Raw genomic sequence first — 25,256 nt, forward strand, 5'->3', positions numbered from 1 at the left:
AGAGATACCTTGAGATGGAGAGAAAGAGGAAGCCGGAGGCGGCTCTAGGATCAGGGAGTTTGGGCAAAAAGCCCAAGGGTTCAGATCACAGAGCTAGGAGTCAGCAGAGCCACGGTCGATGTGGTAAGTGTGGGAGATTGCACGATGGGGCGTGCAAGGCAGGGAGTGTCGGCTGCTACAAGTGCGGCCGGACTGGGCATATGAGCAGAGATTGTAAAGCCACTACTACCGCCGTTCCGGCATCAGATCTGATTTGATTTTAGTGCAATCAGAGGGGACATAAAAAGTCCCATTGTTCGAGTTTAGCCGCTACAGGTAAGGTGTCAGCACCTGCTCCTGCTACCTTGAGGATTCCGGATGGCCGTCACGGCCGAGTTGAGACGTCGGTGGCGTAGAGTAGGGCTTTTCAGCTGACGGCAGAGGAGGCGCGAGCGACTCCTGATGTGGTGACGGGTATGTATTTATCCCTTATGTATGCATTTATTATTGATTGTTTCTTATGGTTATATGTTTTGTATAGGGTCGTTCTCAGTGAACGACATTTCGGCTACAGTAATGTTTGATTCGGGGGCTACCCGATCATTCGTCTCTCTTGCGCTTAGCAAGAGGTTTAGTAGACCTCCAAAGGAGCTACATTATCCACTTGAGGTTGAGATAGCAGATGATAGGACCATTAGGGTTGCAAGGGTACACAGAGGATGTTCCCCGCAGTTATTCGAAGAGCAGTTTCCGGTGGACTTTGTCCCTATTCCCCTGCGAGGGAATAAGGTTATAGTAGGCATGGATTGGCTGAGCCCCAATGGGGCGGTGATAGATTGTGAGCTACAGTTGGTGAGGGTTTGCACTCCCAGTGGGGGAGAGTTAGCGATTCGGGGCGAGAAGCCACAACGCGGACCAGTTTTGTGTTCAGCAGCGAGAACAAGGCGCTACTTCCAGTAGGGTTGCGCTGGTTATATTGCCTATGTTGTAGATGCCCAGGAGAAGGGCAAGTTATCGGTTGATGATTTTCTGGTTGTGCGAGACTACCCGGATGTATTTCCATAGGATTTGCCTGGAATACCTCCCGATAGGCAGGTCGAGTTCAGGATTGACCTGATCCCTGGTGCGGCTCCGATAGCCAAGACACCGTATCGGTTGGCTCCCCCAGATATGCAGGAGTTTTCTACGCAGCTGCAAGAGCTGTTAGACAAGGGTTTAATCAGGTCGAGCAGTTCGCCATGGGGAGCACCGATTTTGTTTGTGAAGAAGAAGGACGGGTCACATCGTATGTGTATAGATTACCAGGAGTTGAACAAGGTAACGGTGAAGAAAGGTTAGTTCTGGACTTTGGTCCGATGCATTTTCCGGGCTTCAGTCTGATGCAGTGGGCGGGGCCCAATAGTTGTTTATATGTTTGTTTGGTATGAGGTAGTTTGGGGGAGCTCACTAAGCTTTGTGCTTATAGTTTCAGTTGTGGTTTCAGGTACTTCCGCAAGTAAAAGGAACTGCTTGGGATGATGGCATCGCACACACCACAGCTTCAGCTTTATTCCTAGGAGTTTTGTTCAGATACTTAGACATGAGTTGATATAGTTTTTGATATGACATTTTATTATGTCTTTTGGGATACCCGACGTATGGTTTTTATTATATGACATTTAGTGTTATGGCGTTTATTATATGTAAAAAGAAAAATTTTTGGGTCGTGTTTTTGGGATGTTTCAGTTACTGACCCCGTTTTTTTGAGGAGTATAAGGGGTCGAAAAGTTGTGAGTTAATCCTTTTTAGTAAGAAATTCTTCAAATGCTTGGTTTTTGAAATCTGGACCGTTGTCACTGCAAATGTTATGAACCAGCGTTTGTAGTAGTATCTTGAGTTGCTTTATAAAATCCTTGATCTTAGGTGTGGCTTCTGATTTACGCTTAAGAAAATGCGCCCATGTAAATCTAGAAAAATCATTAACAATTACAAATATATATCTATTACCACCAATGCTTTCAATTGTATAAGGACCACAAAGGTCTATATGCAAGATTTCAAGTGGTTCTATGACTTTCGTATTCACAATTGTTAGATGACATGTTCTGCTCTGTTTTCCCATTTCGCACGATGCAGAAAAATGTTCTTTATCAAACTTCAAGAGAGGAAGCCCTCGCACGTGATCACTAAGAACCAATTTATTGATGTCTATGAAATTGAGGTGCGAGATTCTTCGGTATCACACCCAGCTATCATTTGTAGAAGCTTTCGTAAGTAAGAAGATGGTAGGATTCCCTTTGATGAGGTTCAGATTTAGTGGATAGATCTCGCCTTTGCGCTTTGACTTTAGGAGCACTATTTTGGTCTCCTTTTTGATAGTCTCGGAACCCTCATCATCAAACAAAGCTTTTAATCATGTACCAACCCCCAACTATGAAACACTTCTGAGGTTATGTTGTAAGCCTTCCACATATGCGACCTTGCAACTGAAAATTTCTCCATTTGTGATCATCCCATAACCATTGATTTCTCCAAGTGAATTGTTTCCATATTTCACTCTTCCACCAACTTTTAATGCTCGAAACTCTCTTAGTTCTTCCTTCCTTCCTGTAATGTGACACGGGCAATTAAGAGTCAAACAGCTCGTCACGAATCACCTAAAAAAATCAAAGAGATTTGGGAACTCAAAGTTGTTTGGGTCCACGTGAGGCTTTCACAGAAACAGTAAAAGTAATAGCAACACCAACTAAATAAGATCTTTTAATCAAGGTGGTGCTATCTTTCTTTGTATTTTGAAAAATAGTGATCCTATTATCTTGTAAGTTCTTATGCTTTGTGTATATTTTCCTTTGCTTAATTTGGATCTGTTGTTTGACAACTTTCTTTTCGGACCTCTTAAATGGAATTTTTGGCTTCGAAGCTATCTCCTTTGCCATTAACATCTTTTAATGTTTTAACAAAATGTGAAGCAATTGTGCTCAGAGAGAAGTGAGACTCTGTTTTCTCCATAGGTTTCACGTGATTTGAAAAACAGGGTTTTTGAAAAAAAAATTGTTTTGAAACCTGTGAAGACTGAGACTGAGTTCGTTGAAAATTATTAGGGTTCGCATGTGAATAGACTTTCGCATTTGGATTAGATTTGGATGTTTTTTCTTGATAAACGAAGTTGGGATTTTTGGATCTCCAGAAATCCTTTCTTTGCTTCAGATTTTTTTATATCTCGCATTTCTTTAACTCTTTTGAGTTGTGAACTGCTCAGAGGATTTGTGAATATTTTCCCGAATTTTTGGTTTTTTAACGGGAGTTTCCATTTGTACTTATGATGTGTCACTTGGAATTTTGTTGGGTCCACTTGGACTCCCCTTTTCGTAGCTCGAGCTGACTTTGTTTAGCGGTTCTGCTATGTTATCTACTCTTCGTTTTCCAAGAGGTCATTTTAGATAGACCTTTGGTTTCATATGCATTGTAGATAGGAGCTGACCAGAAAAATTTGTCACATCCATCTTTATTGTCTTCTTCTACCATGGACGTTAGTTCAACAGTTTGATTTTTATTCAGTCCCTTGGTTGTGAAAACCTAATTTGGAACAATCAGAACCTGTGGGGAAACAATTGCTCTTTTTTAATTTTTTTATTTAACATCTGAAAAACATGAAAACTCAACTGAATTTTCAGAAATTAAGACTTTCACAGGTTCAGGTTCACTTTTAACAAATTCAAAGCAATCAACCTCATCCTCCACAGAGATTTCACTCATTTCACTATCATCGTCGAATTTAGATGTATTTTCAACATTAAGTTTGTTCTCTAAACTCAACTTAGTTTTTAAAGAGTCAAACTTCTGCACAGTATCAAATTTAATATTCTCTTTGTCATTGTCATGCAAAAGCTGTTTTAACATGTTTTTGTTATCTTTGGACTTTATGAAAGATTCGATTTTGTCCAGCCCCATTTTGTAGGCATCCGATACTTTGTTAGAAGAAACGATGGATTGGCACCTATAACAATCTGCGTCGATTTCGTCCTCTTTCAGTTCGAGAAAGGGCAAAATCATCTTATGGATTTTCTTTCCAATTTCACAATCAAGATGTAACTAGGTAAAATAAAGTGTTTTAGCAATCAAACAAAAATGTTTCGCTATTTTAAAATCCCCAAATTATCTCTTTGCAAACTAATCAACTCATCCCCAGAACTGGACAAATCTGACTCCAACTTTTCAATCCACATGCACCTCTCTACACTTTTGTTCGATACCCTGCCGAGTTGATCGGTTAAGTTAGAATTATTCAAACGGGTTTTTTTCAAACTTTCACTGAAACTAGATACTGTATATTTTAGATCATATAATTCAGTTTTATATTGAGACATAGGAATATTTAGAGATATAAGAATGGTGTGTACCTTGTTTATCACCTTCTCGCATTCGCTAATCTGCTCAAGGAAGGGTTTCGCTGGGAAACAGTTGTCGGAGACATGGCTCCCTTCAGTAGCGTATCCTCTAAGCTCGGAACATTCATTTATCACCATAAAGCACCTTCTACTGAATTGTGAATCATCAACTTTCTCCACGAAGCTTCTCCCATGAGTTGGTCTACGAACCTCTTCGTCTTTAGAGTCAGTTGACCGCACTTCGATGCTGCCAAACTCATCTTCATGCTCCTTCACAATTAAAGCAGGTTTAACATCAGTGACACTTTTCTTCTTCTTGATTTCCTCCAGCTTTCTGAGGAAATAAGCCTCATCATCCTCCTCTTCTTTCTTCTTATTCATCTGTCTTAACATGCACCCGTTTGCTAGATGATTTTTGCCATAACAATAATTATAGTCATAGTTGAAGTCACCTACAAGCTTATTCTCTTTCTTTGTTTCTTCCTTTTGAGAATTTTTCACACTCTCATCCTTCACCTTCTCAGAACTATAACTCCCCTGCCAGTCTCGGTTTTTGTTGCGACCTAAGTTCTTCTTTGCGAACCTCTTTGGGTTGGATACCATCATAGCATAATCTTCTTTAGAGAGTTCACAATCGGAGAGATCGGACTCCGAACCATCATCAGCAACCTTCTTTCCCTTTCCCACAAGCGTTAAAGAACCTTTTCAATAAACAACATTTCCTTCACTTGTCACTTTGTCTTCATGTGACCAAAAAATACCAACGAGCTTTTCCAAGGAGTACTTTTTGAAGTGCTCGTGTGCTTTAACTGTCGATACCACAGCTTTCCACTTATACCTTTAACTCGTTCATAAATGTTACCTTCTGCTCAATCAGTTCACGTTTGATCTTGTGCTTCACCATCCTGCTCAATAGATGGTTGTAACGATTGAACGTTTGGTCCAGCTTCTCCTCAGGCTTCTGAAAAAAAGCTCCAAACTCCGAAAGTAACAAAATTTGGATCGAATGTTCATGATCAACGTCGCTTGAGTACAGTTCCCTGATCCTGTCCCATATTACTTTCGTAGTTTCATAGGAGCTTACTAAGAGAAACGTGTATGCTGGAAAATCAAATCGAATGATCCTCATGGCCTTGACATTGCTGATTAGTTTGTCTTTTTCATCTTCGGGAACATCATCACTTCGAGAAGAAGATCGTTGTACTTAGCTTGAGTCCTGATAAATCATTTTGTACCTATGTGAGCAAACGTCTCCTTGGTAATTGTGTCACATATCAATGAACTGTTATCTTCCAGACCCAACACGTAATATTCAAAGTGCAAGGCCCACACATCATAATCGTTTGGAAGAAGAATAAGGATCATTGTTGTTGATCCAATACCGCTTGAAAGATTGATTGAGTTAGCATGAGAATCATCAGGCTGCACGTTGGCGATCTAAGTAAAACCTATATGAACCAGATGTGTAAACCTGAAATCAAGTTTAGGGTAAAATAAAGATCAAGATTCAACATTTGTAATCTATGAAATTGAAGAAGACAACATATTCCAGTTCCTATTAAACTGGAAACCCTAATAGCTCTTTTAATAGAAGAGATGCGTATGGATTACACAGTCTCCTGCTCTGATACGAATTGTTGAGAATAAATCTTGAATGATCGAATAGATTCAACAGGTAAAAGAATCGAGAACATAGAATGAATATCAAATATTGTCACACCCCAAAAACCAAAGGCGGAAACATTTTCGGGGTTGACTCCACGTTGAGTATCAAATCCAATGCACATAGTAAAGCAGTAATCACAAAACATTACATTACATAATATTGATTACATCTGTTTGAAAGTAAAGTTGTACATGTGTTTTACATATGTAATATAAACAAAAGTAAATACGAGTCTTCGGGACGCTCCGTATTCTCCAAATGGTTGTGGTGTACCTGTCTAACGCTGACCTGAGAATACAAGCGGTTTGAAAATCAGCATAAAGCTGGTGAGTTCATAAGCGGTTTAGTTTTGAAAAGAACGAGTTCCTTTACTTCTGAAAAAGTTGTTGATCATGAAAATCCCATATTTTCTTATGAAAACGGTTTGGTTATCCTTTGGTACAAGTTTGAAAATAGTTGGTTATGTCATTCCAGGAAAATCCCATATTTTCCTTATAGTTTTAGTTATTTGTTTGTTACCTTATCCGTTTATGTGTTGTTGTACTACCCAGGAAAATCCCATATTTTCCTTATAGTTTTAGTTATTCGTTTGTTACTTTATCCGTTTATGTGCTGTTGTGCTACCTAGGAAAATCCCATATTTTCCTATGTGCTGAGTTGTCTATTTGTATCTAGGTTCGTTACGGGTTGTTATGTTATCCCAGGAAAATCCCATATTTTCCTATGTGTGGTGGTTGATTCTTAAGTCTGATTTCGTAGTACTGGTAATTACCATGTGAGTAGTATTAGTTATGTGTTCTAAACCCTTAGTTATTCTACATTCAAATGACTATTATCTACTAGCTTAGTTGTATTTTCGAATATTTGGAATCACACAGATGCGTACATTACTGTATTTTCGAAGTTCTGCTGAGTTCCAAAAGAGTATATTAGTTGCGTATTCGAAGCTCTGTCAACATTCTGAGGCGGATATATTTGAAACTCAGTAGAGGTCCAGAGGCGTATTTTCATATTAGATTCGAAACTCTGGTGACACTCACGGAGTACACTAACTGTATTTTCGAAGTCTTAGTGTCAACCAAAGGCGTCATTTCGCATACGTAGTCGTATTCGCATTCGTAGTCATATTCGTATTCGTAGTCGTATTCTTATTCGTATTCGTATTCGTATTCGTATTCGTATTCGTATTTGTCACACCCCAAAACCAAGAACGGCGGAAACGTTCTGGGGCGGAGGATGTCATGTACAGTATCACAACACAGTAAATGTAAATAAGCAAACAACATCATCCATTGCATTAAATATATAATTTTAATACAAGCATGTTCTGTACAGTTTTAGACACCAAAAATATAATGTAAATCAAAATAATATGATGAGTCTTGAATGCGCTCCATCTTCTCAAAAGCTGGCATCGGTACTTGTCTACTGATGACCTGAGAACACAAGTTATTTTGAAAGAGTTTATCAGCATTAAGCTGGTGAGTTCATAAGTATTTTAGTGTCGATGTTTGTCGTCAAAACATTTGAACGTGTCTCAAGTATAAGTTGTAAAATGTATGTAAGTGTTTGTAAAAGTTTGAATCTCTCAGAAAAACCTATATTTTCTATTAAAGTAGCCTTCTACCAAGGCTTAACTGTTTTGTATGCTCGTTTGTTGTAAACGTGTGTAATTTCCCAAGTGTAACTATCATTTAACAAATATAGTTTGTACATTAATGTTTAAGCGAGGTTATCACTAAAAATATGTAATGGGTAAATCATTGTAGTATTGTAGTTTTGTATTATAGGAACTACTACTGTACTAACTACCTTAAACCGGATTTATATTAAGGTAAATCCAGTATAGATCTATACGCAAACTCACGCTCTCCCTCCAAGAGAATTCTGGCTACAACTCGGGCCATGACATTTAAGGCATGCTCCGATCCAGTGGATCACAATTTTGAACGTGTTCTTGTATATGTAATGTTTCTCGTTCTAGTATAGTTGTATATGTTCTCCTCCTAGTATAGTTGTATATGTTCTCTTTCTAGTATAGTTGTATATGTTCTCCTTCTAGTATAGTTGTATATGTTCTCTTTCTAGTATAGTTGTATATGTTCTCATAGTAATGTAATGTATAGACTCATGAATGAACTGACTCATTGATCTAACAGTTGTAGTAGTATGATCCTGTGTTACCCCGATGGTAACTTACTGGTGATGTGTATAGTACGCATGAATATGGAAGTACTTTTATGTCTACATATGTATAATTGATAGATAACAAATATTGAAACGACCTTCGGATGGTCACCCGAAATCCCACCAGACCACATCCAAATTGAGAAAAAGGAAATAGGGTGGATGGCCTTCCTAAGCCCTTTAAACATTGCTTATATATCTATACATATATGGGCATGCAATTTATAAGAAGTATAACAAAGTTTAAATAAAAGTATTTGATAAGTAAAAGAGTTTGTAAAGCATTTTGAAGTAAAGCAGTTTGATAAACAGTTTGAAGAGTGATAAAATCATTGGTTTTCTAGTTATTAATCACATGTGATTAATGCAATCACATGTGATTGATTTCAATAACTATTAGCATTGAACTTGTATTCCCCCCCCATAAAGTATTTAGAACATTTAAAATCATTTCAAAGGTTAATTGAAGGGGTATGAACTCACTTGTGGTGAGTGGTTTGGATTGTAGTGTCGGATACCATGCTAGGTGGCAAACGGAGACTTGTTCACATGCACGAGCCTAGTTATCACATAATAAGCATATATATAACTAATTAGCCAAATAATAACTTAATGAAATAAGTTGGGACACTTAGGAACATGCAAACACTTGGTATAAGTGTTATAGGTCCTAATGGTTGCATCTAAGTTGCTACGGGAAAGGCTAAAGGGGTTTAATGTACCAAATGACCTTGTATATGAGTTTACCACCCAACAAACCCCACCTATCGAGTTTACGGTCGTAAACCCTTGAGTTTACGGCCGTGAACTCTTGACTTGGTGGTTTTGGGTGTTTTAAAGTGTTAAATGAATTCTAGAATAAGCCTAGCATTGGTGGTTTAATCCTTTAGGTAGTTTAGGGCCTAAAGACCATATCCCCTAGAGATTACGGCCGTAAAATCCTATGGGGTGGGTGTTTTAATTCTTTTAAGCCTCTTGCACACAAACGGTAAATTCTAGACTTTTGTTTAAGGCTAAAGGGGACTTTAGGCACACTTTGGTGCCTTTACTTGGAGTTTACGGCCCAAGAGTATTTCTTGGCCGTAAACTCCCCTTTTGGGATGATTTTGATGTGATTTACTCCCCATTCAAGCTACAAGTAATAGAGGGTTATTGTCTAAAGCCTTAAGGGGTGTTTAGGGCACTTTAAGCCCTTGAAAAATGGTGTTTAAGGTCCAAGAAACTATTGGGCCGTAAACTCCAAAAGCTAAGTGTTCTTGACTGTGTTCTAGCCTTAAAAGATCATACATAATGTCCTTAACTAGTTACCTAACAAGGAAATGGGACTAGGTAGCTTTTAGGCTTCGTTTTGGAGTTTACTCCCCAAGAACGTTCTTGGGCGGTAAACTCTCGGATCTTACAAATTTGACATGTAAACTATGTTATTAAGCATATAACATGCATTAAAACACAACTAGGAAAGTAGACTCACGATTTGGGATGAAAACCCAAAGATCCGTGAGAGAGAATATGGCTTTTCACTAGTTGGAAATGTGAATAATGAATAATTTAGTTCAGAATTCTATTTATATTCCTGAAATATTTTGGTAGAAAATATTTTATTCTGGAATTGGACTCTAACATGATGAAGTGTTGAAATGCTCAAGTTCCACAAACCCATGAGCATCCACTCTCCTGATATCTCCTTAAATGTAAATCCTAATGTACACAACTTATTCGGAAAAGTCTGAAGATCACTGAAACTGGACTAGCTTCTATTGAATAGTTAAGGTTCGTACAAAATGGAAATTTCAGGTTGTCATAGTATTCGTATTCGTATTCGTATTCGTATTCGTATTCGTATTCGTATTCGTAATTCATATTCATATTCGTATTCATATTCGTATTCGTAGTCCTATTCGTATTCGTATTCGTAATTCGTATTCATATTCGTATTCGTATTCGTATTCGTATTCTTATTCGTACTAGATTACATTCGTATTGATCTTAAATATGATTAGTATGATTTCTTATTAAAAGAGAATATAGTTATAACACTCTTAAAAGAAATCTATGTTTAACCTGCAATTCGAAACGTCAGTTATCACAAATCTTTGGAAATCAAAACATTTAGTAAGTAAAACCATTGAGTTGAAAATCAGTTTAAGTACAAAATACATTTGTACTTTTTGCTTGTATTCCCCCCCCCTGAAAACATTGAAAAACCATTGAAAACACGGAAAAATGGTAGGGGTATGAACTCACCGGACGCGGAAATGTGTCGGTTTCGGATGCTAAACGTCGATTCGAGGCCAGATAACACGTGAGGTTCCTATGTAATATGAAATGGCATACAAATATATCTAATTAAATTCATAAACTCTAATTAGATATGAATTCACACTCCAACGAACGAAAACACCTCAAAATGGGTGGTTGGAGTGACCCGGGTGACATCTACGGACGAGAATTGAAGCGAGGGACTTGGGATTTGAGTTTACTCCCCAAGACTAAACTTCCTAATGAGTTTACGGCCTAAACACTACCCACACATGAGTTCACGGCCGTGAACTCATGTTGGCAAGGGTTATGGAGCTTAATGGGTCACAAATGGCTATTATCACTTGGAAATGCTTGTAATAATTTTACCTAAGGCTTGGAATGAATTAAAATCACCAAATACAACACTTAAGGGAGTTTACGGCCTTAGCATGGAGCTTATGGCCGTAAACTCTCATACTCCCATGAATATGTGTTTTTAATGTCTCAAAGTTAATCACATGTGATTCTAAAAATTCCTCCAAGCCTTGAAATGATTTTTGGGCATAAAATGACATGCTTTTAGGAGTTTATGGCCATGGAGCACCTTCTATGGCCGTAAACTCTCAAATGAAGAGTTTTGATGTGTTTAAGGTCCTTAAACTATTTTTGGTTGGTTCTATGATTTATTCCAAGGCTTTTGGTGGTGTTGGATGGCTTTCTAACACCTTAGAAGTGAGTTTACACCCATGTTTGAGGAGTTTACGGCCCAAGAACATGCCTTGGCTGTAAACTCATACAAACCCCTCAAAATTCATGTTTGAAGTGTTCTAGGTCCATAACCAATTCTAAAAGTCGTATCTAAGTCTTGTTTGAGCCATGGAAGGGTTTAAGGGCTTAAAAACCCTTTAAATATGGGTTTACGGCCTCAGCACCATCCTAGGCCGTAAACTCATATATAAGGCTCGAAATCATGGTTTGAGGCATTCTAGTTCCATTTCATTAAGTCATCTAACCATATACAAGGTCTAATTGTGGTTTGGAAGGGTTTTGTTGCTCCAAAAACCCCATTTATATGAGTTTACGGCCTAGGACTGTTCTAGGGCCGTAAACTCATGGTAATGGTCCTAATCCATGGTTTAAACTCGATTTTGAAGGCTAAAGAGGTTACATAACAAGCTAGCGAAGGTACCTTGGTGATTAGAAGCCTTAAACTTGAGATTTGGACCCTTAAACTTGGATTTAGGAGAGAGGTTGGAGTGAAAGTTGTAGAATGGAGCAAAAGCTTCAAAATGAAGACTTGGATCACTTTAAATAGTGTCCAAGTTCGAGACACGGTAGAATTCTACCCGATACCGGCGTTAGACGGGGCTTTTGGTCGCACCCGGCCAATTTGCCGTAACCCGATATGGTTGATTCTAGAAATGTTCTGATCATTAATATGAGACGTTAGAATGAGTTCTAAGGGTATTAAGACACTTATTAAGTCATAAAATAAAATATACATTAATGACTTAGTAAAATGTCTAAATCGGAAACGACGATTAGATGATCGGAACGAGTCGCGATAAGGGTTACATTTAGGGATATGAATTTCGGGTTGTTACATTATCCCCCTGTTAGAGGGAATTTCGTCCCAAAATTCAAAGATTCGAACACAGATCACGAAGTGAAAAGAGATATGAGAGTGAATCTACTACTTCGGGTCTTCAAGCTCCTTAGTGGAATCGGGTCTCCGCTTGACATTCCAGTGAACTCTCACTGTCAGGGTGTGGCTTTGTTACGCATGGTTAACCTCTCAATCTACGATCTCAATTGATTCATACATGAAGGTTCGGATTTTCATTGGTTTTGATCTCCTCAAAGGAATTACTTGGGTTTAGTCAGGTCGGAAAGTCTTACGAATAAATATGCGGAATATCAGATGGTTGCTACTGAGTCCTGAAGATAGCTTGGAGAGGGCTATGGAATCGATTCCTAACGAGGATCTCGAAGAGTCTAAGGTTCCACAGATTAAGTTTTTCCACACTTCCCAAGGCGTACTATATCTTTCTAGGGTAAAACCTCCAACAAGTGGGTACACTTTCACATGGTAGAGTAACTAAGGGTCCGACGGTTCTAAAGGAAACTTCTATATGAGTCTACGATTATAGTCGACGGAACCCAAGAATCGACAGGTTTCCATGGGTGTTCCCGGTGTCGACTAATTCTTTATTGCCTTTGCTTTTGGAAGGGTTTACGAGTATGACTGCTTTGCTTATCTACGGACCAAGAAAATGGTTCGACTGAAGGGCGCCACTACTACTTCGTAGTGATCGTATCAAGCCCGGATTGCTGACTTGCACACATCGTGCTCACTGAGGTTTGGCTATGAGGAAATTCCTGGGATTAGGTCGATGCGAGACTGGACTGCACGTTCGGAAAGAATTACCAAGAATTCTTTGGAAACAGTATCGGGGAAGGAATCGTAGACTTCTCGTTTCTCGATGATCACTCGGACGAGAAATACATGGAAAGACTTTTTAAGCTTTGATGTACGAAGATCATGAAAGTCGAGTCGGAGGAAGGTTGGAACGAATGGCTTTCTCAAAACTAGGAAAGACAACATGAATGAGGCTCAATCATTACATGCTAATGGTGACATCAAAACATCTCATAAAAGTTTTCCACTAGGTTGAATGGGAAAAGAATATCGCTCGAATTGAGAATACAATCTACGGATATGACACAAGCGTTCTCGCTCTCACGTGATAACCATCTCGAAGATATACATATTCGGTTACTCGAAAACGACGGCGTTAGAAGATGTTCAAATGGATGGTTAACGAATTTCTTTTGGTGCTAGAATTGAAAAGAATCACAGGCATATAAATTTAACAATGGAAAATATACCTGTGACAACGGTGGGATCGGCGACTGTCCTTTCTTGCCCCATAGTTAGGACTCTCCCGGTGTTGCCAGACGTTACTATCTTTGGACAGTTTCGCTTATAGTGCCCGACCTCTCCACAGTTGTAGCAGGTTTGACCAATACCTGCTCCGGAAGCTTGACTAGTTGACGGGGTTGGGGTTTTGTAGGTTCGTGCGAGGTGACCTTCCTGGCCACAAGTTCTATAGAACTTTGGACGACAAGGGACAGGGATGCAATGGTGGTAGTTACATCGGTCACACCACGGGAGGGTACCGACATATCCGGTAACAGGTACTGGAGATGTGGAATTGACAACAGAAACAGCAGCAGGGGTAGTGGCAGCTTGGACTGCCACTATTTGTTGTTTCTTTGAGGGTTCTGGGAAAGACTGACTCTTCTTCTTCTTTCTCCAAAACTTCCTTTTCTCGCCACTCTTTTCTGTTGGCTCGGGAGTGGTGTCTGCTTCCTCTTGATCATCATTGTGATCGATCAAAGTTTGTGCCAGACACTTGGCGCTGTCATAGGTATCTGGCTTTGCTGCTATAACATTCCCTTTGGTCGGCTGAGTTAATCCCCAGATGAACATTTTTACCTTTTTTCTCTCCGAGGTAACCATTCCTGGACAGAGAAGTGCCAAGTCGTCAAACCTTGAAGTGTAAGCGGCGATATCGGAACCTTTCATCTTCAGGTTCCATAGCTCATGTTCCAGCTTTTGGATTTTACCCCGAGGGAAATACTCCACACGTAGTAGTTCCTTCATAACTTTCCATCCCATAGCATTAGCTACAGGTAGAGTCAGTGATTTGACTCGGCCGTTCCACCAAGTCAAAGCCTTATCGGTGAGCGTACAGGCGGCAAATTTCACCTTATCAGATTCCAAACAAGCGTAAATCTCGAATATAGATTCGATTTTCTCTAACCACCGAGTTAGAGCAATGACACCCCTTGTACCATCGAAGAATGTCGGTTTTGCATTCATAAAGTCTTTATAGGAACAGTCCTTCCGATGTCCTTGATTACCTTCTTGGTTTTGGTTTTGGGAACCACCTCCTGAACCATTGGGGTTTAGTTGAGGTAGGAGAGCTGATATGGTGGCAGAGATGGTTGCCTGAAGTGTTCTAGATCGATTTGAAGAGGAGGTGGTGGCGGTGGAGGGTTATTGGTGTTCTTTGAGCTGGGTCTTTTCCTCGGAGGCATCTTCATCTAAAAAGATTAGGAAAGAGAGGATCATATGTCCTCTGAATTGAATCAAGAGATATGGATCAGGGAATATCTCATCAATACAGATATAGCACCATATTAAGCGATAAAGCAGGAAAGAGTGATCAAGGAAGAAAATTTTATCGCTAAAGGAATCATTAAGGAACAACACGTATACGAGGATTCCTACAAAGGACCGGCTCGAGAAATACTCCCATAGTATTTCATGGTTCGTTGCAGCGACGACTCGTTGTTTGGGATATTAGGTAAGTTTTAGGTATGTTGCGTACCACAGTCACTCCCAAGCACATGTTGGTCGTGTCTCGAATGAATATAGTTGGCCAGGCTATATTGATCGTAGACACGACTACATAACTGCCCAGGTTTAACCGCAGTGTACAGCACCCATTTACTTATATTTTGTTCTACTTGTAGTTACGGATTTCGACGGTCGGTATACTTGTATACTTTTAGAAAATACTTATACTCGTAGAGTATACTTTTAGTTCAGAGCACTTAGGCCCTTTAATGTTTATAGTCTTATACCATGTAAGCTTTGGTATACCAGTTCACTATAAACAAGGGCTCTGATACCAATCTGTCACACCCCGAAAACCAAAGGCGGAAACATTTCCGGGGTTGACTCCACGTTGAGTATCAAATCCAATGCACATAGTAAAGCAGTAATCACAAAACATTACATTACATAACATTGATTACATCTGTTTGAAAGTAAAGTTGTACATGTGTTTTACATATGTAATATAAACAAAAGTAAAGACGAGTCTTCGGGACGCTCCGTCTTCTCCAAATGGTTGTGGTGTACCTGTCTAACACTGACCTGAGAATACAAGCAGTTTGAAAATCAGCATAAATCTGGTGAGTTCATAAGCGGTTTAGTTTTGAAAAGAATGAGTTCCTTTACTTCTAGAAAAGTTGTTGATCAAGAAAATCCCATATTTTCTTATGAAAACGGTTTGGTTATCCTTTGTTACAAGTTTGAAAACAGTTGGTTATGTCATTCCAAGAAAATCCCATATTTTCCTTATAGTTTTAGTTATTTGTTTGTTACCTTATCCGTTTATGTGTTGTTGTACTACCCAGGAAAATCCCATATTTTCCTTACAGTTTTAGTTATTCGTTTGTTACATTATCCGTTTATGTGCTGTTGTGCTACCCAGGAAAATCCCATATTTTCCTATGTGTTGAGTTGTCTATTTGTATCTAGGTTCGTTACGGGTTGTTATGTTATCCCAGGAAAATCCCATATTTTCCTATGTATGGTGGTTGATTCTTAGGTCTGATTTCGTAGTACTGGTAATTACCATGTGAGTAGTATTAGTTATGTGTTCTAAACCCTTAGTTATTCTACATTCGGCTGACTATTATCTACTAGCTTAGTTGTATTTTCAAATATTTGGAATCACACAGAAGCGTACATTACTGTATTTTCGAAGTTCTGCTGAGTTCCAAAAGAGTATATTAGTTGCGTATTCGAAGCTCTGTCGACATTCTGAGGCGGATATATTTGAAACTCAGTAGAGGTCTAGAGGCGTATTTTCGTATTAGATTTGAAACTCTAGTGACACTCAAGGAGTACACTAACTGTATTTTCAAAGTCTTAGTGTCAACCAAAGCCGTCATTTCGCATTCGTTGTCGTATTCGCATTCGTAGTCGTATTCGTATTTGTATTCGTATTCATATTCGTATTCGTATTCGTATTGTTATTCGTAATTCGTATTCGTATTCGTGTTCGTATTCGTACTAGATTACATTCGTATTGATCTTAAATATGATTAGTATGATTTCTTATTCAAAGAGAATATAGTTATAACACTCTTAAAAGAAATCTATGTTTAACCTGCAATTCGAAACGTCAGTTATCACAAATCTTTGGAAATCAAAACATTTAGTAAGTAAAACCATTGAGTTGAAAATCAGTGTAAGTACAAAATACATTTGTACTTTTTGCTTGTATTCCCCCCCTGAAAACATTGAAAAACCATTGAAAACACGGAAAAAGGGTAGGGGTATGAACTCACCGGACGCGGAAATGTGTCGGTTTCGGATGCTAAACGTCGATTCGAGGCCTGATAACCCGCGAGGTTCCTGTGTAATATGAAATGGCATACAAATATATCTAATTAAAATCATAAACTCTAATTAGATATGAATTCACACTCCAACGAACGAAAACACCTCAAAATGGGTGTTTGGAGTGACCCGGGTGACATCTACAGACGGGAATTGAAGTGAGGGACTTGGGATTTGAGTTTACTCCCCAAGAGTAAACTTCCTAATGAGTTTATGGCCTAAACACTACCCACACATGAGTTCACGGCCGTGAACTCATGTTGACAAGGGTTATGGAGCTTAATGGGTCACAAATGGCTATTATCACTTGGAAATGCTTGGAATAATTTTACCTAGGCCTTGGAATGAATTAAAATCACCAAATACAACACTTAAGGGAGTTTACGGCCTTAGCATGGAGCTTATGGCCGTAAACTCTCATACTCCCATGAATATGTGTTTTTAATGTCTCAAAGTTAATCACATGTGATTCTAAAAATTCCTACAAGTCTTGAAATGATTTTTGGGCACAAAATGACATGCTTTTAGGAGTTTACGGCCATGGAGCACCTTCTATGGCCGTAAACTCTCAAATGAACAGTTTTGATGTGCTTAAGGTCCTTAAACTATTTTTGGTTGGTTCTATGATTTATTCCAAGGCTTTTGGTGGTGTTGGATGGCTTTCTAACACCTTAGAAGTGAGTTTACACCCATGTTTGAGGAGTTTACGGCCCAAGCACATGCCTTGGCCGTAAACTCATACAAACCCCTCAAAATTCTTGTTTGAAGTGTTCTAGGTCCATAACCAATATTCTAAAAGTCGTATCTAAGTCTTGTTTGAGCCATGGAAGGGTTTAAGGGCTTAAAAACCCTTTAAATATGGGTTTACGGCCTAAGCACCATCCTGTGCCGTAAACTCATATATAAGGCTCTAAATCATGGTTTGAGGCATTCTAGTTCCATTTCATTAAGTCATCTAACCATATGGCCTAGGACTGTTCTAGGGCCATAAACTCATGGTAATGGTCCTAATCCATGGTTTAAACTCAAATTTGAAGGTTAAAGAGGTTACATAACAAGCTAGGGAAGGTACCTTGGTGATTAGAAGCCTTAAACATGAGATTTGGACCCTTAAACTTGGATTTAGGAGAGATGTTGGAGTGAAAGTTGTAGAATGGAGCAAAAGCTTCAAAATGAAGACTTGGATCACTTTAAATAGTGTCCAAGTTCGGGCCACGGTAGAATTCTACCCGATACCGGCATTATACGGGGCTTTGGTCGCACCCGACCAATTTGCCGTAACCCGATATGGTTGATTCTAGAAATGTTCCGATCATTAATATGAGACGTTAGAATGAGTTCTAAGGGTATTAAGACACTTATTAAGTCATAAAATAAAATATACATTAATGACTTAATAAAATGTCGAAATCGGAAACGACGATTAGATGATAGGAACGAGTCGCGAGAAGGGTTACATTTAGGGATATGAATTTCGGGTTGTTACAAATATGATGAATGATTAATAATCACAGCCTTAGAAGAGCTCAATAAAGTACTACTAATGTAAAGGCATTTAGGGTTTCCAATATTCGATTATAAGATACAATGCGTGCATGCACCTTAAATAGCTAAAAACTAATAATAAATAACGGATGGACAGGCCCAACCCGGATACAAAATAGACTAAAGTATAAGCCCACAATTATGCAACACTTAAGGCCCAACAATTCGCCCAGCACCTCGGGGCATGAAGATACTCACCTCATTCCATTGCCTTACATGGTCGTAATCAACGTCCCTCTCAACGCTATCAGATCACAAGAATGCCATAATCACACCATTCACCATTCCTTTCACATAACAAGCTGCTACCAATGCAAAACCTTACTAAATCATCATCACACACGACCCGAGAATAGCTTAAACAATCGTACTCTTGATCCAATTCAAATGATATAACCCAAAAAAACCATGCATAATTCAAACCAAGTGCTTGAATTCCATCTTGTCGAGCCTTCATATACCCTTTTAGCAATATATCGTGAATTTTCCACAATACAAATCCTTATGGAACCCATAAACTCATCCAAAAAGGAAGAAATACCAGAGTTCTATCGAAACGAAAAACCCCAATCATTAACAAAATACATCCTCATGAACGATCGGAACAAGACCCCATACCTTGATTGAGACTGAACAGATTTTACCAATACGCAACTAGCTCGAGAAAACTTCAAAGGTGATCTTGAATGCTACCAAAACCTGAGCCTGCTATGACCCAAAATTCCACACCACCATTGAGAGTAAGCATACCCTGAGACCAAAGGAACATAAAACATACTGAACTTGATGATAAGATGTCACATCTAATGTGCTTCAACTATCACAACTTGAAACATTCAGAGAATCTCCACTGAGTAATGAACGAAACGATCAATGATCGACAATGCATTGACATTAGATTTAATGAGCCACAACCCGCATGGAGCTAGAGGTGCCCAAATCTAAAAGTGATTTCTTGATTGGCCTCCACAAAAGCTAGACTACAACTACAAATCCACGCAATGAGCTAACAAATTCCCCCCCCCCCCCCGCGCGAGCGATACTCAACCTGAGTGATCCTAGCGCCTCCTCATTTATTCATTGGCACCCTAAAAAGGAACCAATAGTTGTAATGAGCTCTCGACCAACAACTTTCTACTGAGAGACAACCCATGCACCTCCTGGACACATACATTTGATCGCTATTTACACCATACCCCTGCCTTAACAAAATGCTGAACCAAAATTCCACATACCCGCACCACAAATCCCTATAAGCCATTCTTCCAACCTCACAAACTCGAACAAATCGATAATCCTCCAAGCATAATACCTAATTCTCCCCTACTTAGGGTTCGAACTACCACCCGATGGTGTTGAAACCAACCATGTCTCAAACCGGCTCACCCAGGCACAAACCATCCCTGACTCTTGCAATACATAACACACTCAGGATGAACTTCCAAATAAGGACCAATCAAATCCTAAGAGAATTCTGGATTTCAGCTAAAAGCCTCTGAAATTCCCAATCATAACCACTTTAACATTAAGGATTTCATGCAAATGCATACGCAAGCACCGACGTGCGATCCAAAACATACACCCCTTGCCTGCAATCCCAATCATCAATCTGGTGCTTGAGTTTCCTATATCCAAGGAAACAAACCCTTGATCGCACCACTAAGCATCAATACCACATTTATCCTCCTGTGCATTCCCATGCTGGTATACGGTCTTCGAACACCACGACCAACTAGGCCCATGTTGGGTTTACATACCAACTTTTAAAGTCACAAGCCTGCTATAATCCTTGCCACAGATATCAACAATGCAATCCATCAATAAACCACTCAACTTCTAGCTAAAAATTCACAAGCCGATCACAATAATTATTTCCTTCTTGAGTCTTGCAACTCAATGCATGGACTCGTGAAAAACTCTCTAGACCTAAAAACCAACATACTTATTTACGTTTATACCATTCAACCCAAACCTATGTCGGCACTAGGGCCCAAAACAATTACCAGACCCATCCTCATGCCTGAGCAACCATAACCCTAAGATCGATCGATAATAAGGTACCACTATCATGAATCGTGGTATCAAACCATGTTATCTCTCCCAACCAGCCCTTAGAATCCCCGAAACTCTCATCGATTTGAGTATGGATCATGTGCTTTCAGTAGTAGAAGCCCAATACTACCTTCCACACCTATCCCTACTTTCTTTAAAGGTCACATCGGGTCCTCTAAGACCTACTCATAATAATACTCCTGATACCTGTTCAAAAGCGAAACAACTGCACTAAAATACTTCCTAGGCTCTCCTAGGATTTCCCACTTCCCCTGCCATCATTTGATGAAGGACCCCAATCGATGTCAACAAACCACTTCATGAATACAATTACATGCAACAAAACTTAAATAATCTTTAGACTAAAGGACAAGCACTACAATGGTTAGACTCAAATGAGTGCTACGTAATTGGTCCAAATCCTTCACTCTAAGATTATTTAACCTTCATAGCATGTAATTTAATGTATTCATTTGATGGTTAACTCACATCAATATGGGTCCCATAAGGCACAAAGCAAGCATCATTCCAGCAGAGGAGCCGACTAGCACTAAGACATAATAAAGTCAGACAGATCCTCATACAAAATTCTCGATCTCTATATCCTAGCATCTCGGGTGCACCTTCGCCCTACCTTCGCTCTCTTAATAGTGGCTAATCATTCCTCATGCTAACCCGTTATGAACTACACCCACGCATTAAACTTCCACCAACCCTGCAACCACTCATTCGTGCTAATCATACATAACGTTGGATCTCATATACAGTTGAATACCTGACTCTACTCTAACCCCTTAATCGGACAAGAACAGGAAATAAAGCATAATCAAACATTCTCAAGCTATAGAATCTTTGTTATGTACAACTATGATGCACACACTAGGTGACCACAGTAATAATGTCAATTTCATATAAGAAAGAACCCTAGGCTGCCAGGCATCATATAATCAGGAAATCCTACCATGAAATTCCCGAATATCCTTATCCAATCACTAGCAAGCAGTTCTAACATATCATAAAGCCAAATAACAGTGGGCTAATTTGGGGTCTACTTACTGGCTCCGGCTGATCGTAGACATCGCATCCTTTATTGATTATTTCGAAAAAAAATTTGACAAATCATTTTTAAAACCTTTTCAAAAAATTTATACCTTTAAAACACCCATTTAATAATCAAAGTGTTTAGAAAACCATTGTTTCAAAAACATTATTTAAAATCAGAGACTTCCAAGATCCATTCAGCCGTAAAAACCAAGATCCATTTTGCAAGTTTATGGATTTAGACGTTCCATTATGATTGGATATGAAGTTTGGACATGAGATCTTAAGCCATTAATACATTGGTTTGTAATTTGGTGATAAGAGAGCAAATGCCAGGTGTTTGCCTGGGACCGACGAGCGTTCAGATGCCATACATCATAAGGTGGAACACCAGGTGTTCTCAGTAGAAGCCCAATAAATCGATTGTGAGCCTTAGTCCATCAGAAGCACTTGCAATAGTAAACTGAAACTATAAGAATGAAGCTTAGTGAGTTCCCTTAAAGTACCATCACACAAACAAATCACATACACAAACACTCATGCCTGGCACAATCAGCCTCGAGCTGGAATACCAGGTATGTCTATGATGAGCCCAATCATCCTCGGGATGGAATACCCTTGTCTCATAAGCATGTTTGGTCCAATCAGCCTCGGGCTGGAATACCAAAACATGTCGGGTCGAATCAACCATGGAGTTGGAATACCCTAGTCCCAATCAACTGTGGGGTTGGAATGCAAAAATACAATGGGTCAAGTCAACCATCGGGTTGGAATACAAGAGGCCCAATCAACCTCCGGGTCCAATCATCCTCGGGATGGAACACTCTGGTTGGGATGCTAATATATAATAGATCTAGTAACCCTCGTGCCTAATCAACCATCGGGTTGGAATATCTCCGGTCTGTTAGCCCACACACATATAACAGATCACTAAGAATAACATCATCCTATATACCATGATACCGACCTAATAGGTCACGACAACATGATAACATACTATCACATAATTGGATATCTAATCCAATGGGCCCACTTTGGTGTATTCGAACCGTAAGTACAGTGAGGAAAACTCACCTCTACCGATGATAACTGAAACAACACTTGATTCGCGGCGAACATTTATCCTCACGCTACACCAAAAGTAGAAACAAACCCAATCAATAATTACGTTTTAACCCAAACCCATGGTCTAGTCCATTACTCATCATGATGAGAGAAAAACCATTATTCCCTTTACATACAAGCCAATCTAAAATAATCCCAAAACCCCTAATGGACTAAGGCTCACAATCGATTTATTGGGCTTCTACTGAGAACACCTGGTGTTCCACCTTATGATGTATGGCATCCGAACGCTCGTCGGTCCCATGCAAACACCTGGCATTTGCTTGCTTATCACCAAATTCCAAACTAATGTCTTAATGGCTTAAGATCTCATGTCCAAACTTCATATCCAATCATAATGGAACGTCTAAATCCATAAAGTTGCAAAATTTATGGCTATGCTTGTCTACAATGAGCCCAACACCAAGATCCTCCCTCAAAATTAACTATAATGCTCCAAAACTCTTGCATGGATGATTATGAAGACACAAGATTGCATTTTTATGATTCTAGACCCACTATTATGCTTGAAAGGATCATCCAAACCTCTGGAGCATTCCAAACTCACAAAGATCAAGTATTTGGGACCAAAAGGGACATAAACTATCCCTAAATCAAGATATAAGAAATGAGACATCAAGATCAGAACTTTATACCTCAATATGATGCCCCAAGATGTCAAGAGTCCAGATCCACAAGCTATAGAGTAACCACAAGCTTCAAAAGGTCTTCCTTCTGTTATCAAGAACACTAAATGATACCAAAAACTTGAACAAAGGCTTCAAATTATAATACACACATTGGGTTTTTGAAATGAGGATGGAGACTGGAGTGATGAAGTGGTTTAAATAGGGTGCAAACCCTAAAAATTAGGGCTTGGTCTCTGCATACAAACGTCTGGCGTCCATCATAGAACACCTGGCGTTTGAACGTCTGGTGTCCTATGTCAAATGCATAACGTTTGGACCAAAGACCTCATCATCGGTATGTTACAAATCTATGCAACGAGCTGACAAATCCCTTAACAACCGATCCTCAACTTGAGTGACTCACAAACCTCTTGATCTATTCTTCAGTATTCCTATAAGGAGCCACTAGCTACAACGAGCTCCTTGTCCAATAGCATCCTTCCGCAAAACAACTCATTTATTTGTGAGCACATACATTTGATGGTAGCTTGCTATGCACCTTGTCTTGAGCAAAACTTGAACCAAAGTCTCACATATCTGAACCCCAAATCCCTAAGACCCATTCTTATGAAACCATAACATCTAACAGATCGATGTTCCTATAAGCAAAATGATGGGATTAAAACAACTTTTAATCTATGAAGATCGATTAGATCTTGAACAAGTATATGAATATGAAACAGCAAGAACACAATATTAAAACCAAAGCAGAACGCAATATTAAGAACAAAACAGCTTGAATCAATCGTGTCGAATGATTAAATAAAATCCTTAGAAGAGCTCGATTAAGAACATCAACTGTAAAGGATTGGAAGATTACAAGAACGATTACTGAAAAATGTTGTACTCTTAATCAATCGCTATATCGATAATCTCTAGAATCTTAACCTAATATGCATGCAAGCATTAACTTAAATACTATACATAAAAGGCTCTCGGTTGGACAGGCCCAAATCGGAGAATAAAAGGCTAATCTAACGAGCCCAAAAGACGCAACATCAAAACTCTTTTCAGCCCAACAATCTCCCCCTTCGCGTCAATTTGGAGCGAGACCTTCACTTCCTACTTGGGCCGGCGGCTGAAGCTGGTACCTTCTTCTTCACGGTACTAAACAGACACTTGGTTATGGAAAGGATGGTCTGTCTAAACCGGATGTACCAATTGATCATATCATTGAAGTACTTGATATCATCAGCCGAATTGTCTTTACACTGCTTGATGATGAATAAGATGTGCTCCAAGCAAGTTGTAGTGTAAAGATGTTTGTCAGCTAAAGCGAAGAGACATTTCTGTCCTTCGGCTCTAGTGAACGTCACAGAGTTTCGCCTTGAATCTATCTTGCCCATTTGCATTTGATTCAGATCACTGGCCGATCCCACAGGCTTGACTTTCGGTTTCTTCTTAAAAACTGTGGCAACCTCCTGATCCATTAGGGCCACCTCCATGATATAGCATGCCAGCATCCTTTTGACATGGTCTAAGATGGGACCATATTCGGCTTCGTTTGTCAGCAGGATATTGTACAAGACTATCCAATCATGAGGGTTCAGATTGGGCAGATCCGCCAGAGAGATCATGTGAGCAGTTCTTGCAGATCCTCGGATAAGCTTGAACTTGACGTTTGTAAATCTCCCCACGGCAAAAGGCTTCATCACCCGAACATTGACAATCTTCTAGGCGCTCCATGTAAGATATTGAGGGCGAGCGGCCTCCAGGTAGAAGTCAATGAGCTCCCTGTCAAGCTCATCGTTCGGATGCGGGACTTCAAAGATGTTGGAGAAGGCGTGGAAGATGAACGCCTTTCGAGTCAGTGGCATATCGAACTGCGAATCGATGGTGTTGTTGCAGTCGAACGATATCATCGGCTCGAGCCATAGTATGCTTGGAGTCTCTATGGCCTCTTTTATCAAACGATCCCTGGTCCAGGCAGGGAAGAGCAACTTTCGGCTCTCAAGGAGATCATGGGCTTCTTTTTGCTTTCGTTCGGCTTCTTCAGCCTCACGCGCCACACGACTGGCATCACCTTCAGCATTGCGACTGTTTTTCCGTTTCAACAAGTCGGCAATGGTCTCCTTGTCTTCATCTTCATCTTCATCTTCATCTCCTCCCTCTGCTATGTTTTTGCCCTTGTTCTTCACACCCGAACCCGAGGCATGACCAGTTGGGGGTGGTTCGGTTGTGTG

Source organism: Lactuca serriola, chromosome 8 (genome assembly GCF_051521515.1).
Source record: "Lactuca serriola cultivar US96UC23 chromosome 8, Lser_US96UC23_V15, whole genome shotgun sequence".
In the NCBI taxonomy this organism is placed as follows: Eukaryota; Viridiplantae; Streptophyta; class Magnoliopsida; order Asterales; family Asteraceae; genus Lactuca; species Lactuca serriola.